At 42.2% G+C, this 18660-nt stretch overlaps 1 protein-coding gene and 1 pseudogene across 2 annotated transcripts in view; one reads left to right on the top strand and one right to left on the bottom strand.

Annotated features, from left to right (window-relative positions):
* camkmt (calmodulin-lysine N-methyltransferase) overlaps window positions 1-18660 on the bottom strand; it is a 185883-nt gene that overhangs the window by 87126 nt on the left and 80097 nt on the right. The window lies entirely within an intron of this gene.
* Window positions 1816-1943, top strand: LOC148353873 (U2 spliceosomal RNA; annotated as a pseudogene).

Genomic DNA, 18660 nt, shown 5'->3' with positions numbered 1-18660 from the left:
CCTTTTTTTCTATTTAATCTGCTAGGTCAGTGATCCGCAACCACCAGGCTGCAGACCAGAACAGGACCGTGGGTCGTTTGGAACGTGGATCAAGACTGGATCGCAACAATGAGAGCACTGCCGATAAAATAGGAACAGGCATTAGATTTTATCTCGTTATCAAACTGTTTTTACTCACGGCATTGCGTTGTCTTGCCTTTCTTTATCTCGAAGGCGCACGTGATTAGTCAATTGTTGTCTTAGATGACTTAATTACAATAATGACCCAATACAACAGTTTACAATATAGCACAAAAAATGGAGAATCATGGGTACAGCGATTGACCAATAAATTTGCAAGAATAATAGCAGACATTGAACCGGTCCGTGGTACAGAAAAGGTTGCCGAACATTGTCCCAGGTTACGAAAAGCAAACCTGCTCTCTGTAGTGAGTGAAATCAAAGAAGAGCAACACTATTAGCTGATAGTGACAACAGTGTCAAAAGTGTGTAATCGTCAAAATGACGAACAGCAGAAAAGTATACTAGTCTAACTAATAAATTAGAATTCTATGCAATCATATTAGCGTGTTTACAACATTGAAAACAGGATAAACTTATAAAAAGTCCCCAAAAATATGTTTTTTAAACTTCTCTAACAAATATTCTAGATTAACATCTTAACTTTTTCCCTATTCGCACTGCACTTGGTGTGAGAGGCAGAATTTACTAGCCACGAGTCAGTTTCAGGAATCACTAGGCCTTTTTAAGAGGTATTTTAGTTTCTAAGGAGAAGGAGTGCCGGGGGTGTGCCCCTTACGCCACCAAACATTGCTTTAATTCTTTTTCACCTAGATTCTTTACTCCTGTTCAAACCCCGCAGAGTTTCAGTTGCATTTGGTTTGAAGGTCTAACAACTGATTCACAGCTAATCAATGACTAAAATAATGGCAATTATTCCCATTATTGATGATTTGCTAAGTACATTTGGGTTGAAAATTCCCCAAACCCAAAAGAAATTTCTATTGATGTCCTCATTTACAAAAAAGACTACCTTCGATTAAGTCAACTTTTTGGGAGCTTTTAGACGCGACAAAATTCAAGTTCCTCAATCAAAACACAGTCAACTTGATGTTTTTCTCAAATCACCCACTTGTATCAGTACTTGCTCCCCCTTCCGTTTTGGTGAAACAGCAATAGAACAGGGGGGACCCTTCACTGTGACATCGGTTTCTCAGCTATGCTTGTGATGCAAATAACGTTTATCATGTGTTACTCAATTGAAAAGGTTTCTAAAAAGAAGTTTTCAGACAGACATCTGAAACGCAACAAAAAAAACATTTAGACACGAGATTCTCTGAAAATTAGAAAGTTACGACTCAGTATTTGGTCTTTGAACTCACCTGCTAGACCAGTGCAAAATGCGATGGATTGTTTTGCCTGGTAAAGATAGGTTTTAGGTCAACACAGTCTCTTACAGAATGGGTAAGAATTGGCAACACCAAAACAACTTTGATTGGAATACCCTTTGCCGCAAAGGTGAGATATAATTGTTTTAATGCCTACAGTTTAGTGTGAAAGGACTTAAAATCCCCAAATATGTTTGCTTCGAATGAAAATGAAACTTTACTCATATCGAAAGCGAACCTCGTACTTCAGAACTTGAACAACGTTATGTAACTTAACATATTTTGACTGATTTTAAAAGAGCGTTGTTTTAACATGATGTGAGCAAATATGTTGGACCATAATCCCATTCTCTACCTGATTCTCTGAAATGTGACAAGATTTACAATTGAACTATTCATAGTATATTTGTGTTTTCATGCAGTTAAGGGAGCTTGGCCTTATGGCCTTTGCCATGATCTTTGATTTTTGCATTCCGGAGATGGAATAAGAGCTTGCTCTGTCCACTCCACGCATCGGCCCGGTATTGCAGTACCTCCGGGAACGGTGCATTCGCAATGATCGCAGCAAGGCTCTAGGGCTAGGACCTTAGCTTGGCCTTTTGGCTGAGAGTAAGTGTCCCGGCTCCTAGGCTTTGTAGCGTATTATGAACTGACCGATAACGGATAATGGATAATGAATAACGAAGATAGAACAATAATCCTTGAAAACCCCCCATCCGTTAAATGTGAACCTATCCTGGGTGGCACAGTAGGTGACTGGTTAGCATGTCTGCCTAACAATTCAAATGTTTGCAATAGTCTCTGATCTGTGCAGCCCTTTGAGACTCTTTATGATTAAGGGCTATACAAATAAACATGACTTGAAACATGACATGTTCCGGCTACCGGCCTCCCTATACGGAGTTTTGCATATTCTTCCCATGCCTGTGTGGTTATTATTCCACATTTTAAAGACATGAATGGCAGGTTAATTAGAGACTCTAAACTCTCCCTGAAATTAATGAATGATTGAATCGTTGTCTGTCTCTGCCCTGTGATTGGCTCAAAAGCAGTTCAGTGTGTCCCTTGCTAACTCCCCGGTGTCAGCTGGGATAGGCTTCAGCACTCTTGCGACCCTAGGGGGGACAAGTGGTTTGGAAAATGGAAAGATAGATAATTTAGTTCCTGGTTTGCTGATGATCAATGTTGAGACCAGGAGTTCTGAAAATCCCAGGCAGAATCTGAGGACCCTCAAAATGGCCTTGAAGCAAAGGCAGTTCTTGGCCCTGTCCTTTTCTGACTGCTCGGCTGGTGGTGAAGCGAGGGAGAAGGATGATTTGAGGCGAGTCAGCGAACCAGCATCTGGACCTGCATTTCTACGCCTGCAGTCGACAGATATGGGAAGCTGCGTCATTGCTGTTATGGACTTTTTGGACTATTTTACAGGCTTGAGGCGTTGTTGCTGTCATGCACATTCTGGACAAATTTCAAAATATTACCTTTTGTTTTCTTTTATTGATGTTCATTATGTTTTGTGTACTCTTACCCAAAGCTAAATCTATTGCACCCAGGTCACCCTGGATACCACTTGTGAGCCCCTTTCTCAAGGTTTTTTTTTTCCTTGTGCTGAGGTTCTGAGTTTTTCCTTGCCCGCATGTTGGTTTAAGATCAGGGGATGGTGAAATTGTAATCCTGTGCAGTCCTTTGAGACATTCTGTGATTAAGGGCTATGGCTTGACTTGACAGAGTTTTGAAGCCCTTCAATCTTGAACAAAAACGCTGTCAAATTATCCCAACTCTGAGGCCTTTTTTTGTTTTGGTACGTAAAAGAGTGAATCGGGATAATCTGCGTTATTGCCTGGTGGGCGCTCAGGAGGTAAGAAGAGCGTTGTGGGTCAACACGCCAACAGCCAATAATTTGAAACATTTCGCCTGCCTATCATGCGCTACCTCACGACACTGCGCCCCCGCCTTGGTCAGTCGGGCGATGCATTTTCTTGGGCTGATTATGCCGTCAATACGGCGCGGTCGAGAAGAGCTGGCAATTGACCGGGCTGGATCAATATCAGCTAATAAGCATGTCAGGAGAGAGGAGAAAAGAGCAAGGAATCGACTGAGCCAGAAAGCGACGGAGGCAGAGCTTGGAAAGAGAACGGCGGCCCCAATCCAATTGGGCCGCCGGCCGTGCCGAGGTGTAAGTGGGATGATTGGTCTGTTATTGCCGGTTTAATGTTGGGCAATCAGAGGCCTCGTGGTGGAGATATCAACAAACATCCATCAAATTGCCCCTTCTTCGTTTCGATACCCCCTCCTCCACCCGACCCGGGCAAACAATGCCACACAACAAAGCACGCAGGGAGGGAAACAAAAAAAACGGGAAGTCGAATCGGTCGACTTGCATTCGCAGCACGAGCCCGCTCGTTTGGCTTTTGTTTGTGTTGCCAAAAGACGCTCTCTTATTTGATTTTCGCTGCCTGCGTCCCCTCCGTGAAGGCCCCCCTCCCTCAAAACCCATCCAATTCCCCGGTAGACGAGCCCGCTTTAGTTGATGGTGATATAATAACACAGGCGGGTTTCGTTTGCCAATTCCTTTTTATTTGGACTTTTGACTAAATCTCCATGTGTTTTTCTCATTCTTTACATGCGGCTCGCTCGTCTACGCTGCTCTATTTTCCTTGCTGTGATCCCGAAGGTGTCATTTTCTTGTGCTCAAATTGCCGTTGCCAGCATTGTATGGATACTGATAGAAGCTTTTGAGTGTAACCGGTGGCGGCTAAGGTTTGAGCTAATGCCGCTCGTGATTGAGGAGCAACTGGAAAAAAAAACAGTCACCACTAGTGTGACTGACTTACAGCCTTGCGTCATCGATTTTATTTATTTAATAGCGATAGTCGAAGTCGAAAGAGTTGTGTTAATGTGAGCGCTTGGTTCTTACAGAAAATAAGCTCTGGGTTAAAATCTTTGTGGTGTCGCACCCTAGGTAATCAGATTTCCCAGAACTGGTTGTCAGCCAGTCGCAGGGCAAACAGAGTCAAGTCAAGTCATTTTTATTTGTATAGCCCTTATTCACAAAGAGTCTCAAATGGCTGCACAGGTTATTGCACAGACTATTATTTCAGACTATTATTACACCATACCCTGATCTGGAACCAACATGAGGGCAAAAAAAAACCTTAAAAACCTCAACATGAGGAAAATGAAGAAACCTTGAGAAGGGACCGCACATGTGGAATCCCCCTTTCAGGATTATCAGACAGCAAAGGATGTTGCAATTACAAATCATACAGAGATATTGTCCACAAAAAGTATAGGTTATTCATATGCTATAGAGTAGAAGTGTGTTTTAAGCTTAGATTTAAACATTTCCAATGAGGTTGCAGATCGGATCTCAGGGGGAAGAGCATTCCACAGCACCGGTGCCCGGATGGAGAATGCTCTCGAACCTGCGGAACACTTCTTGGCTCTTGGGATAACCAGTAGACCGGCGCTTTCAGAACGAAGGCTTCGGACCAGAACATAGGGGGAAATCAGATCTGAAAGATATGAGGGAGCAAGTCCATGTATGATTTTGTATAATACTAAGAGAATCTTGAAATCACATCTTAGGCTAGCAGGGAGCCAATACAAGTTAGCCAAAATCGGCGTGATGTGATCGGACTTTTTTTGTCCGAGTTAAAAGCCTCGCTGCAGCATTTTGTACCAGCTGAAGACTCTTGACTCTGGACTTCGGGAGACCGGAGAGACAGACAACTCACTCGGTCATTCACACCAAGGGAGAATTTGGACCGGCCAATTAACCTGACATGCATGTTTTGGGAATGTGGGAGGAAAACGGAGTTCCCGAAGGAAACCTACGCAAACATGGGGAGAACATGCAAACTCCACACAGGAAGGTTCCATATCATGACCTCAGAACTGTGCCGTACACGCGCTAACCACTGCGCCGCCGTGCTGCCCCAGTATCTACTAGTGCTAGCCTATTTTGACTTATGAGTTTTTAGAGCTACAAAGAAATAGACAGGTGGCAACTTCGCCGCGACCCAAATTCATGCATTAAACAGTTAGCAGTGGATAAAAAAAGTCCAGAGTCACGTCTTTACCCAGGCAGTTAAGGGAACCTCTATTAAAACCGTCGACGACTACTATCAAATATAAGAAGAAACTGTTCTCTTTCAACGGAAAAATATTTATTTCTACCTTATTTTGCTAACAAGTGCCATCTTGTAGTTGTTAAGGTCACTGGTCAAATCTAAATAAAAGAAAAATTATAAAATAATGCGCCTTAGCAGACAGACAGACGCATACTTGCGTGGAGGGGATTTTAAATAACGGCTTCAATGTAGGCTAATGAGTAAGAGTACACTTTCTTCTTAGCAAATCTACTCAAATAAAGGTAAAAAGTGTCGGGATTTGAAAATACTCCTAGAAGTAAAAAATGTCCCAACACGTACTCAATTAAATGTGATGGAGAAAATGTAATTCGTTACACCCCATCTCTGTGTTAGATTTTATGCAGTGCTTCGCTTCACTAATTTCTGAAAAAGGTTAAATCTTGCAAGAATTCCAACAGAGGAAACAAGCCTCATTGGTAAAAAAAAAATACCACGCAGGGCATTTATCACCGGAGAAGAGGAAAATCTGCCGGGCCACAAACCCACAAAAGATTGGCTAACCTTAGCATTGTGTGCTAATGTCAGTGTCGACTCCAAAATATGGCCGCTGCTGCTGTATCATGGAGAACGCACATGCATTTAAGTTAGCAACCACAGACTCCCTCTATGGTAAGTGCTCATAATAAAGTCGCATTTTATTTTGTTAATATAATCTTATTCGTCTTATCACTGTATTTCTATGTTCAATTACTATTTGAATGTGTTTTTAGTGATGAGGAAGGTGTGTTTTATAGCTATTTAGGGTTAACTTGGATTATTTTGGGAGGCCCAGAACGGATTGGTTTTTAGTTATGTCCTATGAGGGATTTTTTTTGAAATAACAGAAATTCTAGATACCAGCTCTTTCCAGGAACGAATTAAACTCATACTTAGAAGGGCCACTGTACTCAAAGATTTACAAAACGGTCACATACCTTTGTGACAATTCGACCTGTCATTAACCTTGAAATTAACCTTGGATCATGTGACCTAGTTTTCTTTAATGGAATCCAACTTGGTTGTCCCTGAAAAATCAATACTTCAGATTTGTAAAATTGTTTTAGATAGATAGATAGATAGATAGATAGATACTTTATTCATCCCCGAAGGGAAATTCACTTTTCCAGCAGCATCCCTAAGCTGAGAACAATCAGTTTTAAGGAATCAATGTATTGAGCCCCTGACAATTGATTATGAATAACACTTGATAACTAACCGCTTAAAAACATGCATATCTTGTTTCCTCAATCCACAAACACACGCTGTTCTAATCTGGTGGGACAAGCAGGTTGGTGTCTCATGAGCATATGGCTTATATGTCACTCAACTAATTTAGCGTGCATTTGAGTTTGTGTGTGTGCTGGGCCCAAGCCAAAACCGCCTACAGACAGGGGCGCAAGAATTCATCAAAGCCATATGTCCAACCAGCAAACTCTAGTATGCCGAACGCATCGTTTCCATGTTGATGAAATGCCTCTGCGTCACCGTGGCAACGTGGATGATTGGCAGGGGAGCCGTAAGGTCGGCGGAAACTGAGAAGAGGAAACAAGTGGAGCGATATCCCGGAGCAAACGACCCTTGTTAACCTCGACGCCCGCACAACAAGAGATAAAACACAACAACGGCCTCACACGTGCCAAACAAATCAGCATCTCCTCCGCCCGACGTGTCGGAATATGAAAAACAAACAAATGGAGAAATGACTTGCGGCCCAGAATTACACAGGTGCTGATTACATCTGAGCCCTGACCTCAGCTGTCAAGGGGCCCTCCCCACCCCAATTATTGACTTCCACCCACACACAGCCTTGAAGAGAAAAAAATCGACGTCTCTTCAAGATGAAACGAGAGTAAACCAGCAAGAAAACAAATGTTGAATGTTACGAGTCTTCCAAATTGGATTTGAATGCAGCACTCAAACGTGCATGAAAAGAGTGAGTGGCTCGTACGCAGACTGTAAATAGTCCCCGAGAAAAACAAGAGTGTGATTGGGGCTGATGGGAGATAAGGTCCGCTTGCGACGTTCTGACTCGCTGACAGGCTGACGCTGCATGCTTTCGGCAGGGACACATTGTTTGTCTTGGATTCCGAGTGCAAATTTGACTCACGTGCTGATGGAATCCTTGGAAAACATATTGGGAGTATGCCGTTTCGTCGCCCAACCAGAATGCTTAATGAGTCTCTTTAAGAAGATGCTTTTTTTTTTCTTGGGATTTATTTTTAAATTTTTGGCCAATGTTGTAAGTCTTGGGTATGACTCGGCCGAGGCTTGAACCAGCAACCTCCCAGTGTCGGGGCGGGCGCCCTACCCCCAAGGCTACCGAGCCTTTATGGAAACATAAAACCAAAAATATGTAAAATTGCTATATTTATTTAGTGTAAAAGTTCTTTCTCATCTAATTTTACATTATAAACATTATTTTTCAAAACCGCTAAAGTTTCACATTGGGATTACTATTATTCTAATTAGTATTTAACGTATTGCTGTATTTAGCGTCTGCAGATTCAGACTGTGGCTTACAGTAGAAGGCAATAATGAAACCAATCATTTGGATTCGGCACCGTCCCAAACAACAGCAAGTGAAAAGATCATGTATTTTTTTTGTTGCATGGACTTTTTTTTCATAATGGAGGATTATCTTTCTATTGATGCTTTTTGTCAAAAGGTGCAGTATGTAACAAAGTACTCTGTTGAGCTTCTGCGAATGCAAAGTGAGGCACGCCATTCTCTAGCCTCATGGCAGGGGGCGATAAAGACACTTAAGATTCTGATTAAGCGCATACCTCAGCCCCAAACAAGATAGAATTTGTGATACTATTAGCAAGCTAACAGCAAGTCAAGCCACCCACTATTTCTTTCTTGTTGCATTGACTTTTTAACATAATGGATGATCAATTGATGGTTTTGTTCATTTATATGGTAACATTGTAAAAGGTATTTTTCTATGAAACAGTTTATGTATTTATTTTTTGCTTCGTCAATTAAATGATGAATAAGGTTCATTTATTTTTAAATCTGACTCTGCCTTACTCAACAGAAACCCTACTGCACTGCACTTCACTGAAACGTAGTCTAAAGTGGTAATTTGGACTAATGCAGGGATTAAACAGAAAAACGTGTTTTCGAACATCAATTAATCGACAACATTTTTATCAAATTAATCACATTTGTAGGCCCTGGTATATTCTTGAATACGGCCACATGGCAGCTTTGCATGGCCGAAATTTTTAGTAGGTGGCAGCAGTGGACATGTATCGTTTATGGGTTCGCCGAGGGAGTCCAGAAGAAGCCAGCCGGATCAAAAACGTATCACTGCTGCTCACTCGTCTGAATCTTGCAGCCCATCATCGCAGAGCCTTCACTCCCAAGCTCCACTTCTCCCCTCCGTGCACGTTCATGCACACTCACGTACACACTGCTTCTAAAGACAGCGGTTAACCGGCCCCCGAGCGGGTCTGCAGCGCTTCGATCTGGCCAGAGAGTTACAGCTGAAAGGCTTTTATCCCGAAAACCCGAAAGCACCGAGATGGACTCGTACTAAGCCCGCTGAGATGCGGAAGTGCACATGTGCACAGCGTTCACTTCAAGTGTTTGTCTGCTCCCAAAATAAGACGAGAAGAGCCACATATCAAGACAACAGGATGCTCGACTGCCCCTGTTTGAACATCCGAGGTACCGTATTTTCCGCACTATAAAGTGCGCCTGGACTGTATAAGGCGCATGAAATTGAAACTGCAGTAAGAGCTACAGTATTTATTTGTGCATATCCATTGGACTCTTCATACATTTGCAGCATCTAATGGTGCAATGATTAATCAGTCGAAACTTAACTGCTGTTTAATATTGCAAAACATTTTTTGCAACGGGAATCGAATCCCGGCGTTCAGCTGAAACGTCCTATCCTCTCGAGACGTCCTAACGTAGGTTGATCTGACAGCAGTATCTGCTGTAACGTATTTTGAAGCAGTGAAAGTGTCAAATAAGACACCTTTTAAAGGCACATATGATAAGTACGAAGAAAACGTGCACATTTCTCGTGAAATTGCTCTCAGCCTTGTGCCCATGTGCACGCTTGGTAGGACGCCGACACTTTACCACTAGACAGATGACATATGAAAAGACATCATAGCTTATTCCATTATCACATTCTTGTTACCCATGCTGCCAAAAACCCTGATTTGCATTGTGCATTCTGATAAGTTAGTCCCCACGTTTTCACCTGTGTGTCAATAAACTTTTTGTTTAACATGTATATGTACGTGGCGAAAAGGGAGCTGAGCCAAAAGGCAAAATTCTCGATTTACCAGTCGATCTACGTTCCTACCCTCACCTATGGTCATGATCTGTGGGTCATTACTGAAAGAACACGATCCCGAATGCAAGTGGATGAAATGCGTTTCCTCCGCAGGGTGGCTGGTCTCTCCCTTAGAGCTAAGGTGAGAAGCTCAGTCGTCCGGGAGGGACTCTGTATAGAGCCACTGCTCCTCCGCACTGAGAGGAGTCAGTTAAGGTGGCTCGGGTATCAGATGCCTCCTGGACGCCTCCTTCGGGAGGTGTTTCAGGCATGTCCCACTGGCAGGAGGCCCCGGGGATGATCCAGGACACGCCAGAGAGACTACATCTCCAGGCTGTCAAAGTAAAGCCTCGGGATGCCGCCAGATGAACTGGGAGAAGTGGCTGGGGATAGGGAGGTCTAGGCTTCCCTGCTGAGGTTGCTGCCTCCGCGACCCGACCCCAAATAGGTGGAAGATAATGGATTGATGGATGGATGGATGGATGGATGGATGGATGGATGGATAGATGGATGTGGAGGTAAAAGAACTTTGTTGAAATACATTTCGTTTTCTGTTTCTGTCTAAATGTTATTGACGCACAAGAATGGAGGGACTGTTTAACCTATCTGAATGCACTCGGCAAATCAGTGTTTCCAGCACCATGAGTAAAAATAGTTTGATAATAAGATCAACTCTCATGCCATTTTGTATGTCATCTGTACCACTGATGGTATAGTGATTAAATGTTAGCACCCTCATCACGACAACCCGGGTCCGTATTTTGAGGTATATAAGGCACACCAAGTTTTAAGGGATCCTCAGAAATTTCAGGCCACAATGGGGATTTAAGGAGCGCTTTATAATCAGGAAAGTCCGGTACCCTATGGTACAGACCACATCAGGTCACGCCAGTGCACGCTACCGTATCATATAATCCTCAAGGGAATAGGCGGATCGGTGCTAAAACAACAACGCTATTAATGCTAATGCTATTTGCGCCGACCAGTCTGTGCCCAGTGAGTCGACCTGTCTGGAAATCGAAGGGTGGACTTTGAACTCTAGAAGATCAGGCCAACGCCGTGGTGACCGAGAACATTCTCATTATAGGCTGTTAGCCGTCCGCGTGTGACCTTCTAATCTGTGTGCAGACGTGAAGGATATTTGTGCAATAATGAGAATAAATGTGGGCAAAGTGGACTGCCAAAGGGCCACGGTCACCAGTGAGTAGCTCTAACTAAAACCCTCAACTTTGAAGTAAGGATCAAATGTTTGCTTTTTATACAAACAAGTGACCCAAGGGTTACAAAGGCACAGCCACAGCAATAATGAAATTCTGTTAGCATAAAAGTGCTGTGATTTGTCAAGTCAAGTCAAGTTTATTTGTATACCCCTTAATCACAAAGCGTCTCAAAGGGCACAAAATTGTTTTTCACTCAATATTCGTCCATGTGTCTTCAGTAAGGCATTGGTATATGTTAGTCTTTGCAAGAATAAAGAAAGGCCTTAAGTTTTATCAGCACCTGCCAAACTCAGTGTTACCCTTTTGACATAGCCTGCCCTCTTAATATATAAGTGATTGCCAGCCATTTTGAATGTGCATTTGTGAAACAATACAGCCCTGTTTTGTTTTGCTTAGGTCTGGTCTGTTCTCTCGAGCAGGAATATTCTTTTTAATAGTGTTTAAATGCTCAACTCCAGCGTTTGTTTCCCACCTCCCAACTCGGAGGGTAAACGAACACCCAGAGGAAGAAAAGTCATTATTTTTCCTCAATAGAAACACAACAGCAACTTTTTGAGCAATCATTTTGACCAAAAATGTGTTTTGTTTTGTAGTTTATATGATTTAAAATAAACACTTGTCCTAAAGCCCCAGTGTGTAATATTTGACCAGCAGATGGCAATGCAAAACAAAAACAAGAACCACAGAGCACAGCGTAGCATCGAGTTGTCAGACAATCATGGCGGCAACCTTAGGTAGGGATCCCACTATGTAAAAGAAACACAAATTGCTCAACCTATGATCTTGTTTTATTTAAAACTTAACATTGGTATGATAGCACAGGTATTTTTGCGTAGTATTCAAATCAATGTTTTTTTTACTGAAGAAGTGTTTTTTGTGCCACTACAATGCAATATGCACAACACAAGTACACCTTCTTGGAAGTATTTATGCATCCATTATCTGCACCACTTACCCTCAGTAGGGTCGCGTGGGTGCTGGAGCCCACCCCAGCTATCTTCGGGCAGTGGGCAGGGGACACCCTGAACTGGTTGCCAGCCAGTCGCAGGGCACACAGGGACAGACAATTCGCTCACTCTTTCAAACCTAGGGACAATTTGGACCGGCCATTTAACCTGACATGCATGTTTTTAGAATGTGGGAGGACACCGGAGTGCCCACGCAAGCATGGGGAGAACATTCAAACTCCACACAGTAGGTTTGATCTCAGAACTGTGTTGCACACACGCTATCCACTGCGCCGGCGTGCTTCTGGAAGTATTTATAATAAACCAATATGAATAATCATTATTAATGATATTATGTTCGCCCCGCATTGTTGTATTTGGATTCATTTTTTACCTACTTAAACAATTTTCATCCAAATCTGTGTGTTCGAAATATGCATATTATGAACACATGTTAATAGGTTCATGCAATTTTGAGGAATATTTTAGGATGTATATAATTTTATTTCAAATTACCAAGGATTTATTATTGGACAAAAATTACTCCTGGTATCTACACTAGGTAGCAGTATTGATTATTAGTCAATAATCAGTAATATGGTAACAGTGAAACATTTTTACACTTGCGGTTGCTTGACCAATGGTTGAAAAAGTGTTTGGTGTTATTTGATGCTATTTAAAGGGACAATGTGTTTTATTTGACCACTATATGTCTCGTCTCTGTATGTCGAACAACAAAAAGTGAGTAGTAAAAACCACAAGGAAAAATAAAGAAAAACTAGAACGAATCATTTTTTGACAAAACGATGGCGGACCAATATGTCAGATAATTCTCGGTTGCACTGGTGTTTTGTAAAATAGAAGCAAATGTCTCAATTTACAAGGATTTTAAATAGGCATGTTTATATGATAGTTCATGTATGTTTGCTTATTATTTAAATCAATATTGTTTTTGTTTTTTAAAATGAAGTTTTATTTACCACTTGGAGGTGCTAAATAATACACGTTGTCCCTTTAAATGAATACAACACCCCATCTTATCTGCCTACTGCCAAGAAAATAGAGACAGCAACACGCAGATGAGCCCCGCCACCCACGCACACGGCTGGAAATTCAAACTGTGTGTATTTTTCTCTCTTTTTCCACTTATCTTGACATGCTGAGTGGCAATGTAAAAGGTGTGAGGAGGAAAAGAGACACTGGCAGTGGTAATATTCTGGGTTTTGGACGGGGCCAACTCGCTGAGGGATTAACCCAAGATAGCGAAGATCTGGCCCACAGACCTATTGGATCCATGGATGTGTATGATACTGCGCGGGGGTGTGCCACAGACTTTTATATAAATACGCCAACCTCCTCACCGTGGGACTGCTTGCTAACCATCCAGCAGCCGTGCTGCCAGTTCAAAGACCCTTTTATTTATTTGTATATATATATATATATATATATATATATATATATACACATATACACATATATATATATATATATATTTTTTTTTTCCCTTGCATATTTGCTTTTATCTTACTTTTATTAGAACTGTCCGGGACTTGCAACACATTAGAAGGCAGGAGAGCAGGCAGAGGGTGAAGAGTGATTTCATGCTTATGCTTGTGGTTTTTTGTTTAGCGTAAAAATACAGTTCAATTGACAATCAAAGCACTCCAAAAAGATGAAAATATAAGTTTATTCGACCACGTCTAAGAACAGCAGGTACTTGCATGGGCATCATAACTGAGTTAGCAGAGGCTGCACTGATGACTTAAGACAGAAGAGGGCGACAACAAGTGTAAAATTCTAGAATCCTGGACGGCACGTGCAGCACAACGGCGCAGTGGTTCGCGCATGTGTGGTACAGTTCTGAGGTTGTGAGATCAAACCTTCCTGTGTGGAGTTTGCATGTTCTCTCCGTGCTTGTGTGGGTTTCTTTCGGGCACTCCGGTTTCCTCCCACATTCCAAAAACATACATGTCAGGTTAATTGAACGGTCCAAATTGTCCCTGGGTGTGAATGAGCGAGTGAGTTGTCTGTCTCTGCGGGCCCTGTGACTGGCTGGCAACCAGTTCAGGGTGTCCCCTGCCCACTGCCCAAAGATAGCTGAGATGGGCTCCAGCACCCCCGGGACCCTACTGAGGATAAGCGGTGCAGATAATGGATGGATGGATGGATGGATGGATGGCTGGATGGACAGACGGCACCTTTAAAAACAGCAACAACCAAACGTATAAAACTTAGTCGAATATTTGAGTACTGACAGCTCATCAGAAAACAAACTTATTTTCCCTTTTGGTTTATGCTAATCTGGGCGGGCTGCTGGGACAATGGTAATTTCTTCTGCCAATTTCATGTCAATGTTTATTTCTTTACCTCTGGTATTAAATTAAAATCTAAGTAAAAGTAATAGGAGAGTAGATAAATTGAAGCTAGCTCGGTAGCCTAGATGGTAGGGCGCCCGCTCTGAGACTGGGAGGTCGCTGGTTCAAGCCTCAGCCGAGTCGTACCCAAAACTTACAACATTGGTACTCATTGCCTACCTGCGTGGCGCTCAGCATTAAGGGTTGGAATTGGGGGGTTTGGTCACCTAATGACTAAAATGGCTGCGCCCTGTTTGGCTGCGGCTGCATCAGCTCGCTACAGTTTAACTGTACGGGTCAGGTGTATCGACATTTCGTTCTGTGTGCATTGTTACAAAGAATGACAATAAAAGCAAATTCCAATTCATCATTCATTCTTCTTCTATTCTTGAAAAGGTGGCTTCAATATTCAAATGGTGATAGGCGACGCACGAAAAAAATTGCGTGGTTGCACATGATTTCTACCATCAAACAAACCATTTCCAATTTTATATGTATTTCTTTTTTTTAAAGGCAATTAACTAAATTAGTTTATATTTAAGTAAACACAAGGAGTAAGATATCTATGATTTTTTTTCAACCTGCAAAGGGAACAGGAGAAGACTAAAGAAAAACCTCAAATTACCAAATTCCAAATCTGTTGACAAATGCCTCCCCTGAGCCACAGTAGAGGGAGTGGATATCAAAGAACAGGAAGTGACAGTGTGTAAACAGTGAAAAATAGTCAAAATAAATAACCGGAATTGTATGCAATCTCCTTTGCAGGTGTAATACTGAAAACAGAATAAACTAAACAAAAGTAAACCAACCACAGTATTACAAGCAGTACTAGATGCTGGTTACATTAAACACGCAGCTACAGCAGCATAATGATAGATAGATAGATAGATAGATAGATACTTTATTCATCCCCGTAGGGAAATTCACACTTCCAGCAGTCTACCATGTTGTTTATTAACAGATGAACATGATGCCCTAGGGGTGCTTGTAGCGAAGTGGATGACGTCACGCCAGTCCAAAAATTCGACATCCCTGCGGCAGATGGAAAACTTTTCTTTGTGAAAATCCAGGGATACACCACCTCGTGTTAGCAAGTCCGCCTCCTCTCCGATTCTCCCCGGCTTTCGTGTCTCTGTCGTGTTAGCAAGTCCGCCTCCTCTCCGATTCTCCCCGGCTTTCGTGTCTCTGTTTAGCGGCGTTGAAGCCGGATTGCTCCGGGTAGCTCCGGGTGGCTACACGTTAGCGTCCGGAATGCTAAACGTGAGCCACGTTTCCGCAAAACACAGCAACTGCGCTCCCTGTGCGCTTCGATGTTTTCCACCAGCACTCGATGATCTTATTTGGTCGTGAGTTCGCATTTACCATGATTACGGATGGTACCGAAGACTTATAACGCCACTAGCCGCTTCGCTAGCTCCGGCTTTTCCTCCACGATAGGCCCCTTCATCACGCCGGCACGAGAAATCTTCAGGGCAAGGAGTTGAAATTCCTTGAATACACGCATTTCTTGTGCGTTAAAACCCATGTCCATTGGATAGAAGTAATTCATAGTGTAGTTCCACCTTATAAAACAGTCCCTAATATTATACTGTCTTTGATCCCCGCACAAGGCGATTCAGCCTTACCAATATGCCAATGTGCGACCAAAGGGTCCTAACTGGTTATTGGAAAATGTGAGCGACAGTGCTCAAAGATAGGACAGCGCCAAACAAGTCACAGCAACCTAGTGCATTTTTTTTTTTCTAATATTTGAAAGGCCTAATCCAACATGCCTCAGTTTGAGGGGCCTTACGCAAATAAACTTGACCTTTTAAATACACATTTGAAAACATACAATACAGGTGTAAAAAAAAAAAAACACTTATCTGTATTGTACACTTAATTACAGTAAGCATTTAGCAACTCCAGACCAAAAATATCAGCCTGGAGAGGGTTGGGAGCCAGACTGTACTTGCCAAAGACACACCACAGGGGCCCTGAGGCGGTTAAGGCATCCCTGAACCATCATTTATATTGCAGAGCAGCAAATACGGTAGCTGTTCCTTGTAATGTCTTCGAGTTTTAAAGTACAAGTTAAAACAACTTGGCAAATCATTTGACAGCAAACTTTGCTTATTTCATTAACAGAATTGTGAAATGTCCAAGTACACATTTTCCAATTGTTCCAACTTTACTGACTCTGCTAGCTGACAAAGACATTTTTAACAGCAGTTGCCTTTTGTGCAAACCGACAAAAAAGTACAATAGCTTGTCAAAATAGGCTAAACGAAACATCCTGTACTACGTTCATTTATTTGCATTCAAAATAATCACCTGTTTCATCCAAAGCGGAGGACCTAGTGTTTTCCAATGACAAAAGAGCCTAGCGCCAGAACACCTGGGATAAAGCCGGACGGCCACGGGTCGGCTGCGGGTCAACTGTCCACCTGTCCGAGCCAACAGTCAGTCTACTCCGGAGCGTCAGAATAGAGCCATTGAGTCAGGTAAATGGGTGGCCCTGCACAAAACCGTCGGTATTGAAAGGCGGCGGCCGCTCGTCCTGAGTCCATTACGCCGGCTGAATGGGCCCGCCGGGCTGTGAATGGGTGGAGAGTAAGAAGGGAAAATGGGAGAGGATATGTACGGGATAAGGAGCGACAGGTGGAGGTTATCTTGCAATAGAGGGAGAGAAAGAGGCCATTGTACAGTATTATCTGGCGTGCAGTGGGAGGAATGGGTTGGCTGTGGGGGAATCATACATGCACGAACACACACTGTTTTGGCACGTTCACCTTACTAAAGTACTTCCAATTGTCGGAGGTTGCATGGAACCGGGAGCCCTCTATTCAAATTGCACCAAAATCACTTCAACATCGCACACTTGTACAGGAGGAACAATATCGTCTGCGACTGCTTGTAGCCGTTCTTCCTGCATGCAGCGCCCAATCACAACAAACAAGCCGTGTCCTGCCTACAGCTAGTAGTTACAACAGCAACTCGGGTCATCTAAACTTCTCTCTCAGGTCATCAGTACAGCAATGATATTTGTCACAAAGAAATAAGAATAAATCAGTTGGTTTTGTTCTGTGTTTGTCTACATGATCCTATTCTGTCGTTTCAGTTACAGGTGAAAAATTTTCCTAGAACAGCTTTCTTCCACCTCCGTAATATTGCGAAGATTCGTCTAATGCTGTCTCAATCAGATGCAGAGGTTATAATTCATGTGTTTATTACTTTTCGGCTTGATTATTGTAATGTATTGCTTTCTTCTCTGCAGATGTCTAGAATCAAGTTTGCAGCTGGTTTAGAATGCGGCAGCTACAATTTTGAGTAAGACAAAAAGGTTTGAGCATATTACTTCTGTATTGGCCAACTTGCACTGGCTCCCAGTCAGCTTAAAATGTGACTATAATGTTCTCTTACTAACATACAAATGTTTGCATGGACTTGCACCCTCTAATCTCTCAGATTTGGTGATTAAGGGATATACAAAAAAAAATCTGGCTAACCTGCATTGGCTCCCTGTTAGCCTAAGAGTGACTTAAAAAAAGTGTATGTTACTTAATCCAATTGCATTACTTTTCATTGCACTATTGTAACAAAAGGAAATTGCACTTACAACCTAGGCCAGTCTCCAAACATTTCCGAACCCCATGCAAGTCACATTTCCAACAACAAGAATAATGAAATGCTGAGGGTGTTTCCAACACAAGTCTAATTGGCATCAAGAGCTTAAAGTATAAAATTTAGTAGACACTCAAAATAAGGAGAGACAACATCAATGGATTTCTAACTTGCAAAGACAGGAAAAGAAGCCTTCAGATGAGGAATCCCAACCCGTTCCTGAGCCCTTTCTTTTTGTTAAAACTGCAAGGTTACAAAATGCAGATCAACACCAAGGGGATTGGCATTCAAAGAACAGAAATATGATTGGCCAATAGCAACAATAATATAATAGTCAAAACAACAAACGGCACTGATTATTACTCAGAAGAATGAACAACCCTGGCATCATATGCAATATTTTTGCAGCTGTCTTATTATTAAAGACAGAGTTAACTTATTAAGAGCACAGACAAATTTGCCCTAAGTGATTTGACAAATAAATGCCCTAGAAAGTTTGATTGCTTCTGATAAAAATAAAGAATTTAGAAAATGTCATAATTCAGGGGTCACGAACCCCCTTGACCCAAATAGCTAGATTTTTTTTTTGAGAGAGAGAGAGAGACAGACAGAGAGAGAGCAACACCACATATTTTGAGTCAAATAAAAATAAAAATGCAAAAAATAAAAAGCTAATTCTTCACCATATTTTCTCCATCTGTGTGACATGATCAAATCTATTAAA

The sequence above is a fragment of the Urocampus carinirostris genome, chromosome 13 (genome assembly GCF_059441175.1).
Source record: "Urocampus carinirostris isolate Australia breed hairy pipefish chromosome 13, RoL_Ucar_1.0, whole genome shotgun sequence".
Classification (NCBI taxonomy): Eukaryota; Metazoa; Chordata; class Actinopteri; order Syngnathiformes; family Syngnathidae; genus Urocampus; species Urocampus carinirostris.
The sequence above is the reverse complement of the archived record's forward strand: the minus strand, read 5'-3'. Positions and strand labels throughout refer to the sequence as shown.